Below are 11,905 nucleotides of genomic sequence, written 5' to 3'. Positions count from 1 at the left end.
AAGAAGGTGCATGGTAAAATTTCAGTCCTTTTAAATTTGCTTATGCTTGATTTATGGCCAAGTATGTGGTCAATCTTAGAGTACATTCCTTGCAGTGATAAGTAGAATGTATATTCTGTGGTCTTTGGATGGAGTGTTCTGTAGGTATCAATTAAGTCCATTTGGTCAAGAGTCACATTGAGGTTACGGATCTCGTTGCTGACTTTTTGTCCTGATGATCTGTCTAGGATTGTGAGTGGGGTATTGAAGGCCCCTGCTATGATGGTGTTGGAGTTGATATCTTTTTTTAGTTTACCTAGAAGCTGCTTTATGAAAGTTGGTGCTCCTATGTGGGTGCATATATGTTTAGGATGGATATTTCTTGTTGATGGATTGAACCTTTTATCAGTATGTAGTGGCCTTCTGTATCTTTTTTAATTTTTATGGCTTAAAGGATGTTTTGTCTGAGATAAAGATCACGACTCCTCCTTTCTTTTGTGTTCTGTTCACCTGAAAATTTGTTTCCCATCCTCTTACTTTGAGTCTGTGAGTGTCCTTTCTAGTGAGGTGAGTCTCTTGAAGACAATAGATTTTTGCCTGGTGATATTTTATCCATTTTGCCATTCTATGTCTTTTCAGTGGTGTATTTAGTCTGTTCACATTCAAGCTAATTATTGAAATGTGAGAGTTGATCCATGTCATAATGTTCTTACAGAGTTGTTGTTTTTCTTCCTGTTTGTGAGTTGTCTTTCTTTTAGTTTTAGAATCGGTTCATGTGTGTTTTTAATCTTTTGCCTGTACTCTCATGAAGAACGTTGTTGTTCTTTTTTCCTTTTCTTCTGTGTTCAATACTTTCTTAAGTGTTTCTTGTAGAGGTGGTCTCGTGGCAGCATAGGCTCTTAGGGATTAGATGTCTGGGAATGATTTCAATTCTCCCTCACTGATGAAGCTTAGTTTGGCTGGGTAGGTTATTCTCAGTTGAAATTATTTATCTTTTAGAACTTTGAAGATAGGGCTTCAAGCTCTCCTAGCCTGGAGTGTTTCTGTAGATAAATCTGCTGCTATTCTAATTGGTCTTCCTTGGTAGGTAGTCTGTGTCACTCACCCCTGACCAGCAGGAAGGAGGCAACAACAACGTGTTCTTCTCAAAGCGCTTTATTCAGCCTTTACACCATGCCAGCTTCTTCCTCCTTCTTCCCCGTTGTCCCGTACTTATATCCCTTGGTCTCCACCCACAAGTCCCGTACCAGCGTGTCAGCAGTTCATAGGCTCTGCAGCGTTGCACTTGCGCGGTGCGCAGTGAAGGAGGGCCCGGCGGTATATCATGCGCCTAATCATGGGACTTGGCAGAGGTCCCGGGCGCCATCTTGGCTCAGGCCACGCTCTCCACATTATCTCTAGTCCAAGTCTGCTTCTGAAAGAACCCCTACTACAGGTATGTAAAGATGCATCCAAGAGTGGTTCTCATTTGAAGGAATTCAGTCTTAAACAGGAAACCATTAATAAACATAATAAACAACAGAAACAATGACTAAAAGGAGAAAGTGTTACATTGTAAACAGGTGTGCTGGCCCAGGTAAAGATGATAATTTAGTTTCAAATGTTCTGTGCCCCACTGGGAGATCAGCAAAGAACCATGGCCTACCAGACCTCCTAGTCATCTTCACCCTCCAACCGGAATGGCTACTGGATGCCATTACTGGCAGCTGAGACCAGATGCTCCCTTATTTATATCCAGAGGCAGAGGCTGGTTGCATGTGGCTATCTTATGAGGCACAATTTCTCTCTGCCACATGCCCCCAGTCCCTTTTTTATTCCATTGTCTCAAAACAATCTCTTATTCAGTCACTAGTAAGGGGGATGGGGTTATGACTGGCTTAAGAAGCACCAGGGCCCACCCTGAGCTGGTAATCACATGGACCGGCCTTAAGTCACACTGCCCATGTGAAAGAGTGATAGGAACTGGAGGGAGAAATGAGGATTTATCAGGAAAAGGGAAGGGGAAAGAGAGTTGGCAAACAGTCGTACCAACAGCATGAAATGTGCTTTGGAAGCAGAGCTGGCAGGGCTTGCCCATGGACGGGATCCTGGGAGAAGAATCCATGACAGTTTTTGTACTGTTAGTTTCAACAACTGGGTAGACGAGGTGGGTGTATTTACTGAGAAGGGAACACTGTAGGAAAGATCAAGTGTGAGAAGGATCGTGAAGACTTGTTTTCACCAAGTAACTTGGAGATACTCAGACATGGAGGGACAATCACGCTGTTAGCTCAGTATGCAAGTTTACAGTTTTAGATTAAAACTGAGAAGAAAGATTTGAAACCACACATATAGGACTTTCTTAAAGCAGCTGAGTCTGGACGAAATTACCAAGGAGGATGTATGGTCAGAGCAAGAAATAAGCTCAGATGGAGTCTAGACCCAAGCCAAGATTCAGAAGTGGAGGAGGCACCTTAAGGTAGCTGGAGGGTCCAAGGCCAGTTCCCCAGGGCCATCCGTGTGGGTGGGCTGAGAGTAGTGCAAATTGTCAGCTCTCCGCCAAAAGGGTGGGCTATGTTCTTTCTCTCTCAACTTGAGAAATGTGGGACAGAAAGGATATGAGTATCTTTTTAAAAATTCAGCACAGACCACAAGCAAAAAAGCAAGGCAATATTAATATGCCACACATACAATCTTTTGAAAGAGAGTGGCTCATGAGAGTCTTCTAGATTAAACACTGAGTGGGTACTGTATAAGGGACATGGCATCTCAAGGCAATTCTAAGCCAAAGGCCAATGAAAAATGGCCATTTTTACATCCACACTTGGAATTCATATGAAATTGAATTATGAAAAAAGATTGGGAATTAACAAAAAATTACAGGGGAAAGGAGGGGAGTCATCACTAAAATAAACACTTATGTCTGCATCAATAAAAACTTCTACCATGGAGCAAATTAGCAATGAACTTCCTTTCTCCATGTATCCACTCAACTAAAATGTAAGGAGCATGTGTGAGAGACTGAATTAGGTGCTGCTGAAAGACAAATTTAATGTTGTATAAAATAGTCCCTTTTCTCCAAGTGTTTTTTTTTTTAACCACTTTCTAGCTGAGTGACTATGGGCAAATTACTCCCCATCATAGTGCTTCAGTTTCATTTGTGAAATGCAGATGATACGACCCTCTCAGGGTTGTTGTAAAGATTGGATTAAGACATAAGTAGCTGAGAGCAATGTCTGGGATGTAGTGAGCACTATATAAGCATTACTAAGGAGAGGTAAGGACACTTTCACATACCAAGGGGAGGCAAGGAAGCAGCATGGCTCAGTAAGGCAAGAAAGGACACGTACTGATCTATACCATTGGACTGAGCATCACATGCTACTTCATGTTCTGGTCAACACTGCAGGTAGCCTTTCCATTCTACAAAACAGGAAAACTCTAACCAAGCTATTCTGCAACTTGCTGAAGACAACACACAGCTGATATGTGCATTATCTGAGTGAGTATATGCCAGTTATGAATCAAGCCTTGAAATAGCATCAGAACTCATACACCTTCCACAACCCATAGGAAACCAGCTGAGAGGCCTGGCATCTAGCTCCACATTTGCTACCTGTCAGCTACTGCAACCCTGGGTCCTTTCACTTTCTGACTTACTGTGAGACTGTTTTCTATCTGATAGAATGTTTACATTATACAGGCCCCTTCTGCCTACTTCACAGGGTGGGTCATTGTGAAGTTCAAAAGAAGGAAATCTATAAGTTATAAAATTCCATGAAATATTTTTTTCAGCTACCCATCAGTCTCATACCCTCTGAGGTGCTTCATCATCCTGATGCTGAATACCAATTTTCAGTGACCATCTTTAAAAAAGAAAACTATGTAAAGTCTGTATTTAATTAAGGACAAACCACTCTGGACAACTACAAATAACACATTAAACCCTGTGCCCAATTCCTCTATGAGGCTTCACAATTATTCCTCAGTATTTGGAACTCAAGTCACATTAGGTAGCCATCATTCTTGGTCCTGACGCTGTTAAGGGGACCAACGATAGGAGTTCTGATAGTAAGCCTGTAACCACTGACCAAAATAGTGAGAAAATATACATTAAGATATTTCTCAGCATGTTACAGCCCAAACACAGCTGCCATACTTCACTGTATTTACACAAATATCACTTACTCAGTCGAAGCTTTTCTACTTTATTTCATGCTGTTCTATGTGACCATATGCAGTTCTGCCAGGCAGGTCTATACTTGTTTTAGTAGAAGAAACATGTTTATGTTCAAAATAAATGTGCTCGTATGTGGTATGTATACTGCACCATACTACATACATTTGGAATTGTTCAACAGCACTGATGATTCTACTTTTTAATAAGTAACAGACTTATACTTGAAATCATTCCTGATGCACATGAGCTCCATTCTAAATCATCACAAAGAAACCTTTACAAACCAAATTAAATCTCCCATTCACAAAAGTAGACATGACAACAGCTGTCACTGCAGAAATTTAGTTGCACTAAATGAACCTGCTATGTGGTACCTGAGACTATGAACTTGTTGGTAGGTATCATGAGCCCACTCCCCCAATTTTAACAGAAGACACTTTTCTTAGCACTATGATCAAACTACCTTGGACCTTAAGTACTATTAATATTCTATCAACCATTAATATTATTAATGGTTCAAGTACTAAGTAAATTACAGCAATTTAAAATGATTAATATTTTTAAAACACAGGTTTTGAAAGGTCGCCTTACAAATGTCAGCAAATACAGTTTGATAGACTAAGCTATCAAAATACAGATGAGATTAAGGTTCAATCTGAGTAAAAGAAATACCTTGTAAAACAGAACTAACATTTAATTAATGTGGTTGAAGGAAAGTACTGACTGGGGAATCTGGTGAATTCAAACCCCAAATCATTTAACCTGAGCCTCAGTTAACTTTAAAAATAAAGTTCCATAATATGAATTCCACTGTCTCTATATAGTAAGGTTCTGAAAAATCATGACAAGAAAATTAATGATTAGAGGCAGAGGATTAAGACTTCTGAACCAAGCCAGGTTTAGATCAAAACATTTATTTTTTGTGTTACAAAAACAAAAATAAACAAGCAGAAAATGAGATAAACATGTTTTCTAAGGAGTCCCATCCTGGGCTCTCTGTCCAAGAATTTAGTAAACAGTTCAAGTTTAGGTTACTTCAACGCTTCTTCTGGATGCTATGAAGTCTCCATCTTATAACCATGTTTCTCTAGTTCAGCTCTGTAATAAAACACAAAGAATAACATTACTAGGAATTCTTTATAATAAATTTAAAAACAAAATTTTTAAAGAAATAATACTACTCATAAATAAATGAACTAAGCCTGATACAAACAGTTTAAAATACCACTGAATACCTTTATTTTAGTCCCCAAGAAGAAATCCAAATACACATAAAATTGGATGTGTCAATAAGATATTAACAAAATTGTGTTTTTCTCATTAGCTAATACATTTTACCTCCCTTAACTTTCCAAGAAATCTACTTATGGAAGAAATGTGAGGGACTTACTGCTATCCTCCAAAAAGCTTCCAGATATCATACAAATGTTCTGTTCCTAATAAATATTTAAACAAATTTTGAGACTCAATCTTGGACTAAGTACATAAGACATCACTATCAAACCTTTGGGGATTTTATAATCATCATAACAGGCATTACTGTTACATATACAGACAGAAAAAACAGATTGCTTGGCATACTGACATATATATATTGCTCTAACCAAGAAAAAACTATTAATCAAATTTAAAGGTGTATGAAAATTTTCTGCATCAACAATACAGGCAAAATAAATATATGTCATAAAATATTAAACAAGACTTTCCTAATTTTAAATGTGGGTGAAACTCTCAAGTTTATACTGGTATAAACACACAAACATTATAAGATTTTATAAAGCTCATGGCAAAATGATTAAAGGGCTAATTTATGATTAAAACATTGACTAAATATAAAAGATAAAAATAAGATAAAAAGACATTTGTTCTCAAGTATAATTTGGCTTAGACACCACCACACTACCCAGTGCAAACATAAAGCAGGACAGGTGTATAATATGTATCAGTTATTTCCCTAAACTCCTTTACTTCTCAAAAATTTTTATTTATAATACAAATAGTGACTTAATTTCCATGAATTGTATCAAGGTCAGAGATTATTCAGAGTCATCTTGGTCTTCTGCTAGGGTGTAGACAGGCTGGAGGTACAAGTGCTGGGTTAGGACTCCAGTCCAGTCCAAATCTCTGCCTCGGCCTTGTTTTTGCTAATTAAGTTGCTTTCTTTGGGCTCCTTCCCTCTCCTCAGAAAATTGGAAGATTTATAACCTCTGTCTTTCATATACAATAATTTATCTCCTTTGTTTTGAGAGCTAAATGAGAGAAAGTTATAGAAATGTAATGTAGCATACATCAAAATAAGAACCAAGGCTGAAGAAAAAAGCTAAAAGCTTCTATTTTCAATGATCACAGAAAACTCCTCATATGTTTCCTACAAACCTTGTTATCAATCTTTAGGGAATGTAGTAATTGTCTTTTAATTTTACCTCATGTTAAAATTTTAAACTCTTACTATTTAAAATGGAAATAATTTAAAAACCTAAACATTAGTTTTCTATTTTATTTTACAAAATCACTGTAGATTATTCACTTTTTCTTATTTTAACAACAGCAAAAAAATAAAAGGAAAGGAAAGAAAGTTCAATCAATGATTAAGTACCAAGTCCACCAAATCAGTCCTTCGGGATTTGTCTATTTCCATCCTGATGGTCAACAATTACACATATAAATTGTTTATGAACACAAGAGAGATGATGAAATGCTCCTCCATCAGCTAAATTCCTAGAGAAAATCAAAAAGTTCTTTGCTAGAGTTTAAGAAGAATAAGGAACCAAAAGAAAAAAAAAAATCGAGGCCACTAAGTACAAAATGAAAACACAAATATCATGAGGCTGCTGAAGGGAAAATCCAACAAGGACGAGAGAAAGGGAAGAACTCAGCCCACTGGAAGACACCCAGGCACACTTGGCTCATGAGTACCAAGTAAAACAAGAGCAGCAGCATCCCTTTGCAACAAAACAAGAAAAGACTCACAGGCCCTAGTAGGTGTGAGAATTCCTGTCACTATCCAAGAAGCTACTCAGCTTTATCACAGTGACTACATCTGACACAGTAGATCAGGAACTATGCTGACTTGTTTAGATGTGATACTGGCTCAAGAACACCATAATGCTACCTATTTTTCCTGATATGAAGAGAAACAAATGATATCAGAAGCAGTAAAAGCAGTAACAGTGCTACCTGGCAACACAGTGGCCTTACTCTTTCTTTCGATGAGTTACAGATAATTACACTGAAAAAGAAAGAGGAACATGGGAAGTGGGTAGCCCACTACATGGAGAGTTTTTATTTGCTTCACACACACTCACTATATTTTAAGCACTTCACATATATTAACTCATTTAACCCTTCTCATAACCAGGGAGTAAAGTACTAATTATCATCTGCATTTTATGTGTGAGAAAATTAAGTTATAGGAAGATGAAGGGACTTGTCCAAGGTCTGGATAGCTAAACAAGAGATAGATGGGGACGGAGCCCAGGCAATGTGACTGCTGAGTGTATGAGCGGCCTTTTTGAGTTAGATGGGATTGGGACCCAACAACATCAGAAAATGATAAAGCACACTCTTCCCTGTGGCTATGACACTATACTAAGGGTCTCCATGCAGTTCACGAAAAAGTCTAGGAAGAACATCTTTGCGTGAGTCTTGTTACTCAAGACACTTTTAAAGTAAGAATTGTCTGGGGCTGTTATTCAATATGATAGCCACATATGGCTATTTTAATTAAATAAAACAAAAAATATACTTCCTTAGATGCACAAGTCACATTTCATCCACTCAACAGCCACCCATGTTTAACAGTTTCTGTACTGCATAGCGCAGTTTCTAGAACATTTTCATCACTACAGTAAGTCCTGCTTGGTGGCACTGACAACATAGCCACAACCTTAGTGGGAAAAATTTCATGATGACTCAAGTAGGGAAATAAAAAGAAAAAGACTATTCACTAATGGAGGTATCAAGATTTACACACTTATAGAAATCTACAAACTTAAAGGCAGAAAAACAACAGAGAACATGAGAGCATTGTGAAGGTGTATTATAAAAGCAGTAAGCCACAAAGATCACAGAGAATAGTCTATTTCTAAACTAGTGAAAAAGCAAGATGTAGAAGTGAGGAGACTATCAACATATTACTGAAAGTCTTCTGATAAAAATTACAGTATTCAATAATGCACTGATTAATTTTAAGAGAAAAGTGCTTAAATGAAAGTCACGAGAGAAACAAAACTTTACAGAAATCTGACTCTTCTGAATGGCAAAGGAAGAAAACTTATTTAGACTCAACTTTCAAATTGTCAAAAATATATTAGGAAAAAAACCCTGATATATGACTAAGAACACAAAACAGAAATCAACAGCACTGGAAGGCCTGAAAATAAATATTCTAACAGCATAATATGATTCCAATGAAGAAGAAAAGGGGATGCACAGCTTTTAAAAGGTAAAAGAGTGTTTTCTGATGTGGCTCTGTTTCTAAAGAATATAAACCAAAGATAAATGCAAAAAGAAAGCGCATGAACTTGTACACACAGAATTAATTTAATCCCAGAATAAACTGAGATGTGTAAAAAAACCAAAATGAGTTGTTGGGGACCATATACTGATTAAGAAGAATGAAAAAAACAGGTTCAATGCTTGGAGCAGATGATGTAATATTAACAGATTTTAGAGAAAAAGGTAGGATTATTTTTCAACAGCTATTATTCTTATCTCGTCCATAAAACCATTTTAAAAATCATTAAGACAAAACTAACACAGGTAAGATAATTCTGATCTGTATTAAAGCAATTTAAAGTTTCAAGGCTCTGAATAATCACATCTCAGGGTACAGAAAGAACCAAAAGATAGAGTCAAAAATCAAAGCCCACAATCTCTGAGAAATGGAAATGAAAAAGTGTATACTGCATCAGAATAACAGTGAAAGGTGAACTGCACTGTTTCTCAAAAGGAGAGAAAGCAGATGGGTAAAATTATTTTTAGTTTCCAGCAAATTTCTAGTAAGTCTTTAGAATGTAGAGGGTTTTGAGTCCATTAAAAAATGCAATATAGGAACACGTGCTATTGTATTATTATTAAAAATCAAATTTTTAAAATGTATTTAAATTATCTCACTTCCTTTTTGAGCAAGTGTACTGGACTAGCAGAAGATTGGAACAAACCTTCTGTATCTTTATTCGAGCAAAGTATGTAGCAGTCTACTTAAATATCCTTATGACCAAAACAGATAACTATGGGCTGAATCAACATAAAATTAGGAGGCAAAGAAATCTCTTTATCAAAAGTTGCTGGGACAAGTAGATATCTACCTCCAAAATAATTCACAAATATACAAACACTGACTCAAAATGAATCAAAGACTACATGTAAGAAATAAAACTATAAAACTCTTAGAAGAAAACACAGCAATAAACCTTCATTACCTTGAATATGGCAATTAATTCTTAAGTGAGCCACCAAAAGTACAAGTAACAACAACAAAAAGATAAACTGAACTTCAACAAAATTCAAAGCTTTTGTGCAAAGGACACTAACAGAATGGGAGAAAAATTTTGCAAATCACCTATCTAATAATAATAAAGGTCTAGTGCCCAGACTACGTAAAGAATTTTATGACTCAACAACAAAGACAACTCAATTTATAAATGGGTAAGGACTTAAACACACAGTTCTCCAAAGAAGATATACAAATGGCCAACACCTGAAAAGTCATTAGAGAAATGCAAACCAAAACCACAAAGAGATACCACTTCATATCCTTCACTTGTAGAAAAGCTATAATAAAAAATGAAAAAAAAAAAAGTTTTGGCAGGGAGGTGGAGAAACTGGAGCTTTCACATATTGCTAGTAGGAATATAAAATTGTTCAGGCACTGTAGAAAACAGTTTGGTACTTTCTCAAAAAGTATAATATGAAATTATCATATGACTCAACAATTTCACTTCTGGGTATGAACTCAAAAGAACTGGAAACAGGTACTCAGACAAATACATGTATATGCATGTTTATAGCAGCAATATTCACAATAGTGAAAAGGTGGAAAGAGTCCTAATGTCTATCAACTGATGAATGCATAAATAAAATATGGAATATCCATACAATGGAGTACTATTTAGCCATAAAAAGGAATGAAGTACATGCTACAACATTAATGAGCCTGGAAAACATAAATGAAAGAAGGCAGACATACAAGGTCACATACTGTCGATTCTGTTTATATGAGACATCTGAAACAGGCAAATCCCTAGAGGCAGACAGCAGATTAGCAGTTGCCTGAGGTTAGGGGAAGGGGAACATGGAGTGACTGCTTAATGGATACTGTGTTTACTTAAGGGATATTGAAAATATTAGAAATAGAGACGATGGCTGCATAATATTGAGATGCCACTGAATTGTACACTTAAAACGGTTAATCTTGTTCTATGAATTTTAACAAGATAAATAAAATTAGGTATAGTTATAAACAAATATGAAAAAGTACACTTCCACAACCCCAATCTTCATCCTGGTTTGAGAATCACCAATCTATTGGGTCCCACCATTCTATGACTAATTTCTGACGAGTTGTTCAATATTAGTAGAAAATTAATACTGACCGAATTAAACCCAAATGGATAAAAAACAGCCAGCATGCTTCTATTTAATTGCCTTAAAAAAAAAAAGAACAAAAGTTGCATGCAATTACATAGAGTTTTCATGCTTAGAAAAACACAGGATGTAAAGGCAGTATGTCTTACTTCACGTAATTCAAAACCTATTTCAAAGATTAAGTATCTTTTAAGAGGTAATTATCTATGCAAATCACACATTCCATGCTTATAACTAATACTGAGCTCCAGAAAACTCTGCTTTAAAGCTTACCGTAACTGATTGGAAAAGTCATCCTCAACATTGTCATCATCCCAATTATCCTCCCATACATGTGCATCTTCATCTTCATCCAAGCCAGCCCAGTCTAAAAATAGAAACAGATGCTGTCTAAGCAGTTCTCATACATTATTCCCATAATTACAAAAAGTTCAAAAAGTTTGCTACTGAACACTCTCAAAACTCAAAAATAGCTAATACCATAACTATGAGAAATAGTAGTCTTCATTAAATCTCAGTTTATGCTGTCTTGTTCTCTCAATTCTTGGATTGGCAGACAATCTAAAACAGAGGTTATCACAAACAACTCTACTTGCCAAACTATACTTGTTCTAATTTCATGAGGATATCTCCTTTACTGACTTTTCTTTGAGCTCATTTTTATAAGGTCTACTTCACAATCTTTCACAGTACCAAAAACCCTAAGCAAGATGAGTAGCCGGAAGATACCAATGTGAAATTCAAAACTGCTGAACATAAAAAAGGATAATTCACATTCAGATATTACTAAGTAGACAAAATTATAAGCCACCATAGTATTTGCCTAATATCATCAATTATAAAGTGTAGACTTTTAAAGGATCAATAAATACATGCATGCATAAAGAGGAATGTTGCAGTTTTTAGTTTTCTAAATTTTCTTCTTCCCTTTGGTAGTGGTGGGAGATTTCAGCTTTTGTTTAGAATAGTCAGAAAATAAGTATGTATTAGCATTATTCGCCAACCTCAAAGTCCAAGCTTTAAATATGCTATTTGGGTTAAGTCTGAAAATAAAAATTGTCAAATTAGGTACTAAGTTTTATGGATATTTTAGGTAGTCTTTATAAGGATATCTAGTAGAGTTACAAAAATTAATTTGAATAGAACACATGTGATGTTCTTGAGTAAAGAAGATGATGC

General features: G+C 36.1%; 1 long non-coding RNA gene across 1 annotated transcript; it reads right to left on the bottom strand.

The window, feature by feature from the left end:
• Window positions 1–5,036: 5,036 nt before the first annotated feature.
• On the bottom strand, window positions 5,037–11,466 carry LOC103254523. Its single transcript, XR_503963.2, has 2 exons — window positions 11,000–11,466; window positions 5,037–5,236 (listed from the first exon to the last, which is right to left on the bottom strand). It is a non-coding gene; the product is annotated as an uncharacterized LOC103254523 (long non-coding RNA).
• Between the last annotated feature and the right edge of the window lie 439 nt (window positions 11,467–11,905).

This window comes from Carlito syrichta, unplaced genomic scaffold (assembly GCF_000164805.1).
Source record: "Carlito syrichta isolate Samal-C Ts95f unplaced genomic scaffold, Tarsius_syrichta-2.0.1 Scaffold283423, whole genome shotgun sequence".
NCBI lineage: Eukaryota > Metazoa > Chordata > Mammalia > Primates > Tarsiidae > Carlito > Carlito syrichta.
This window is presented reverse-complemented; position numbering and strand designations above follow the sequence as displayed.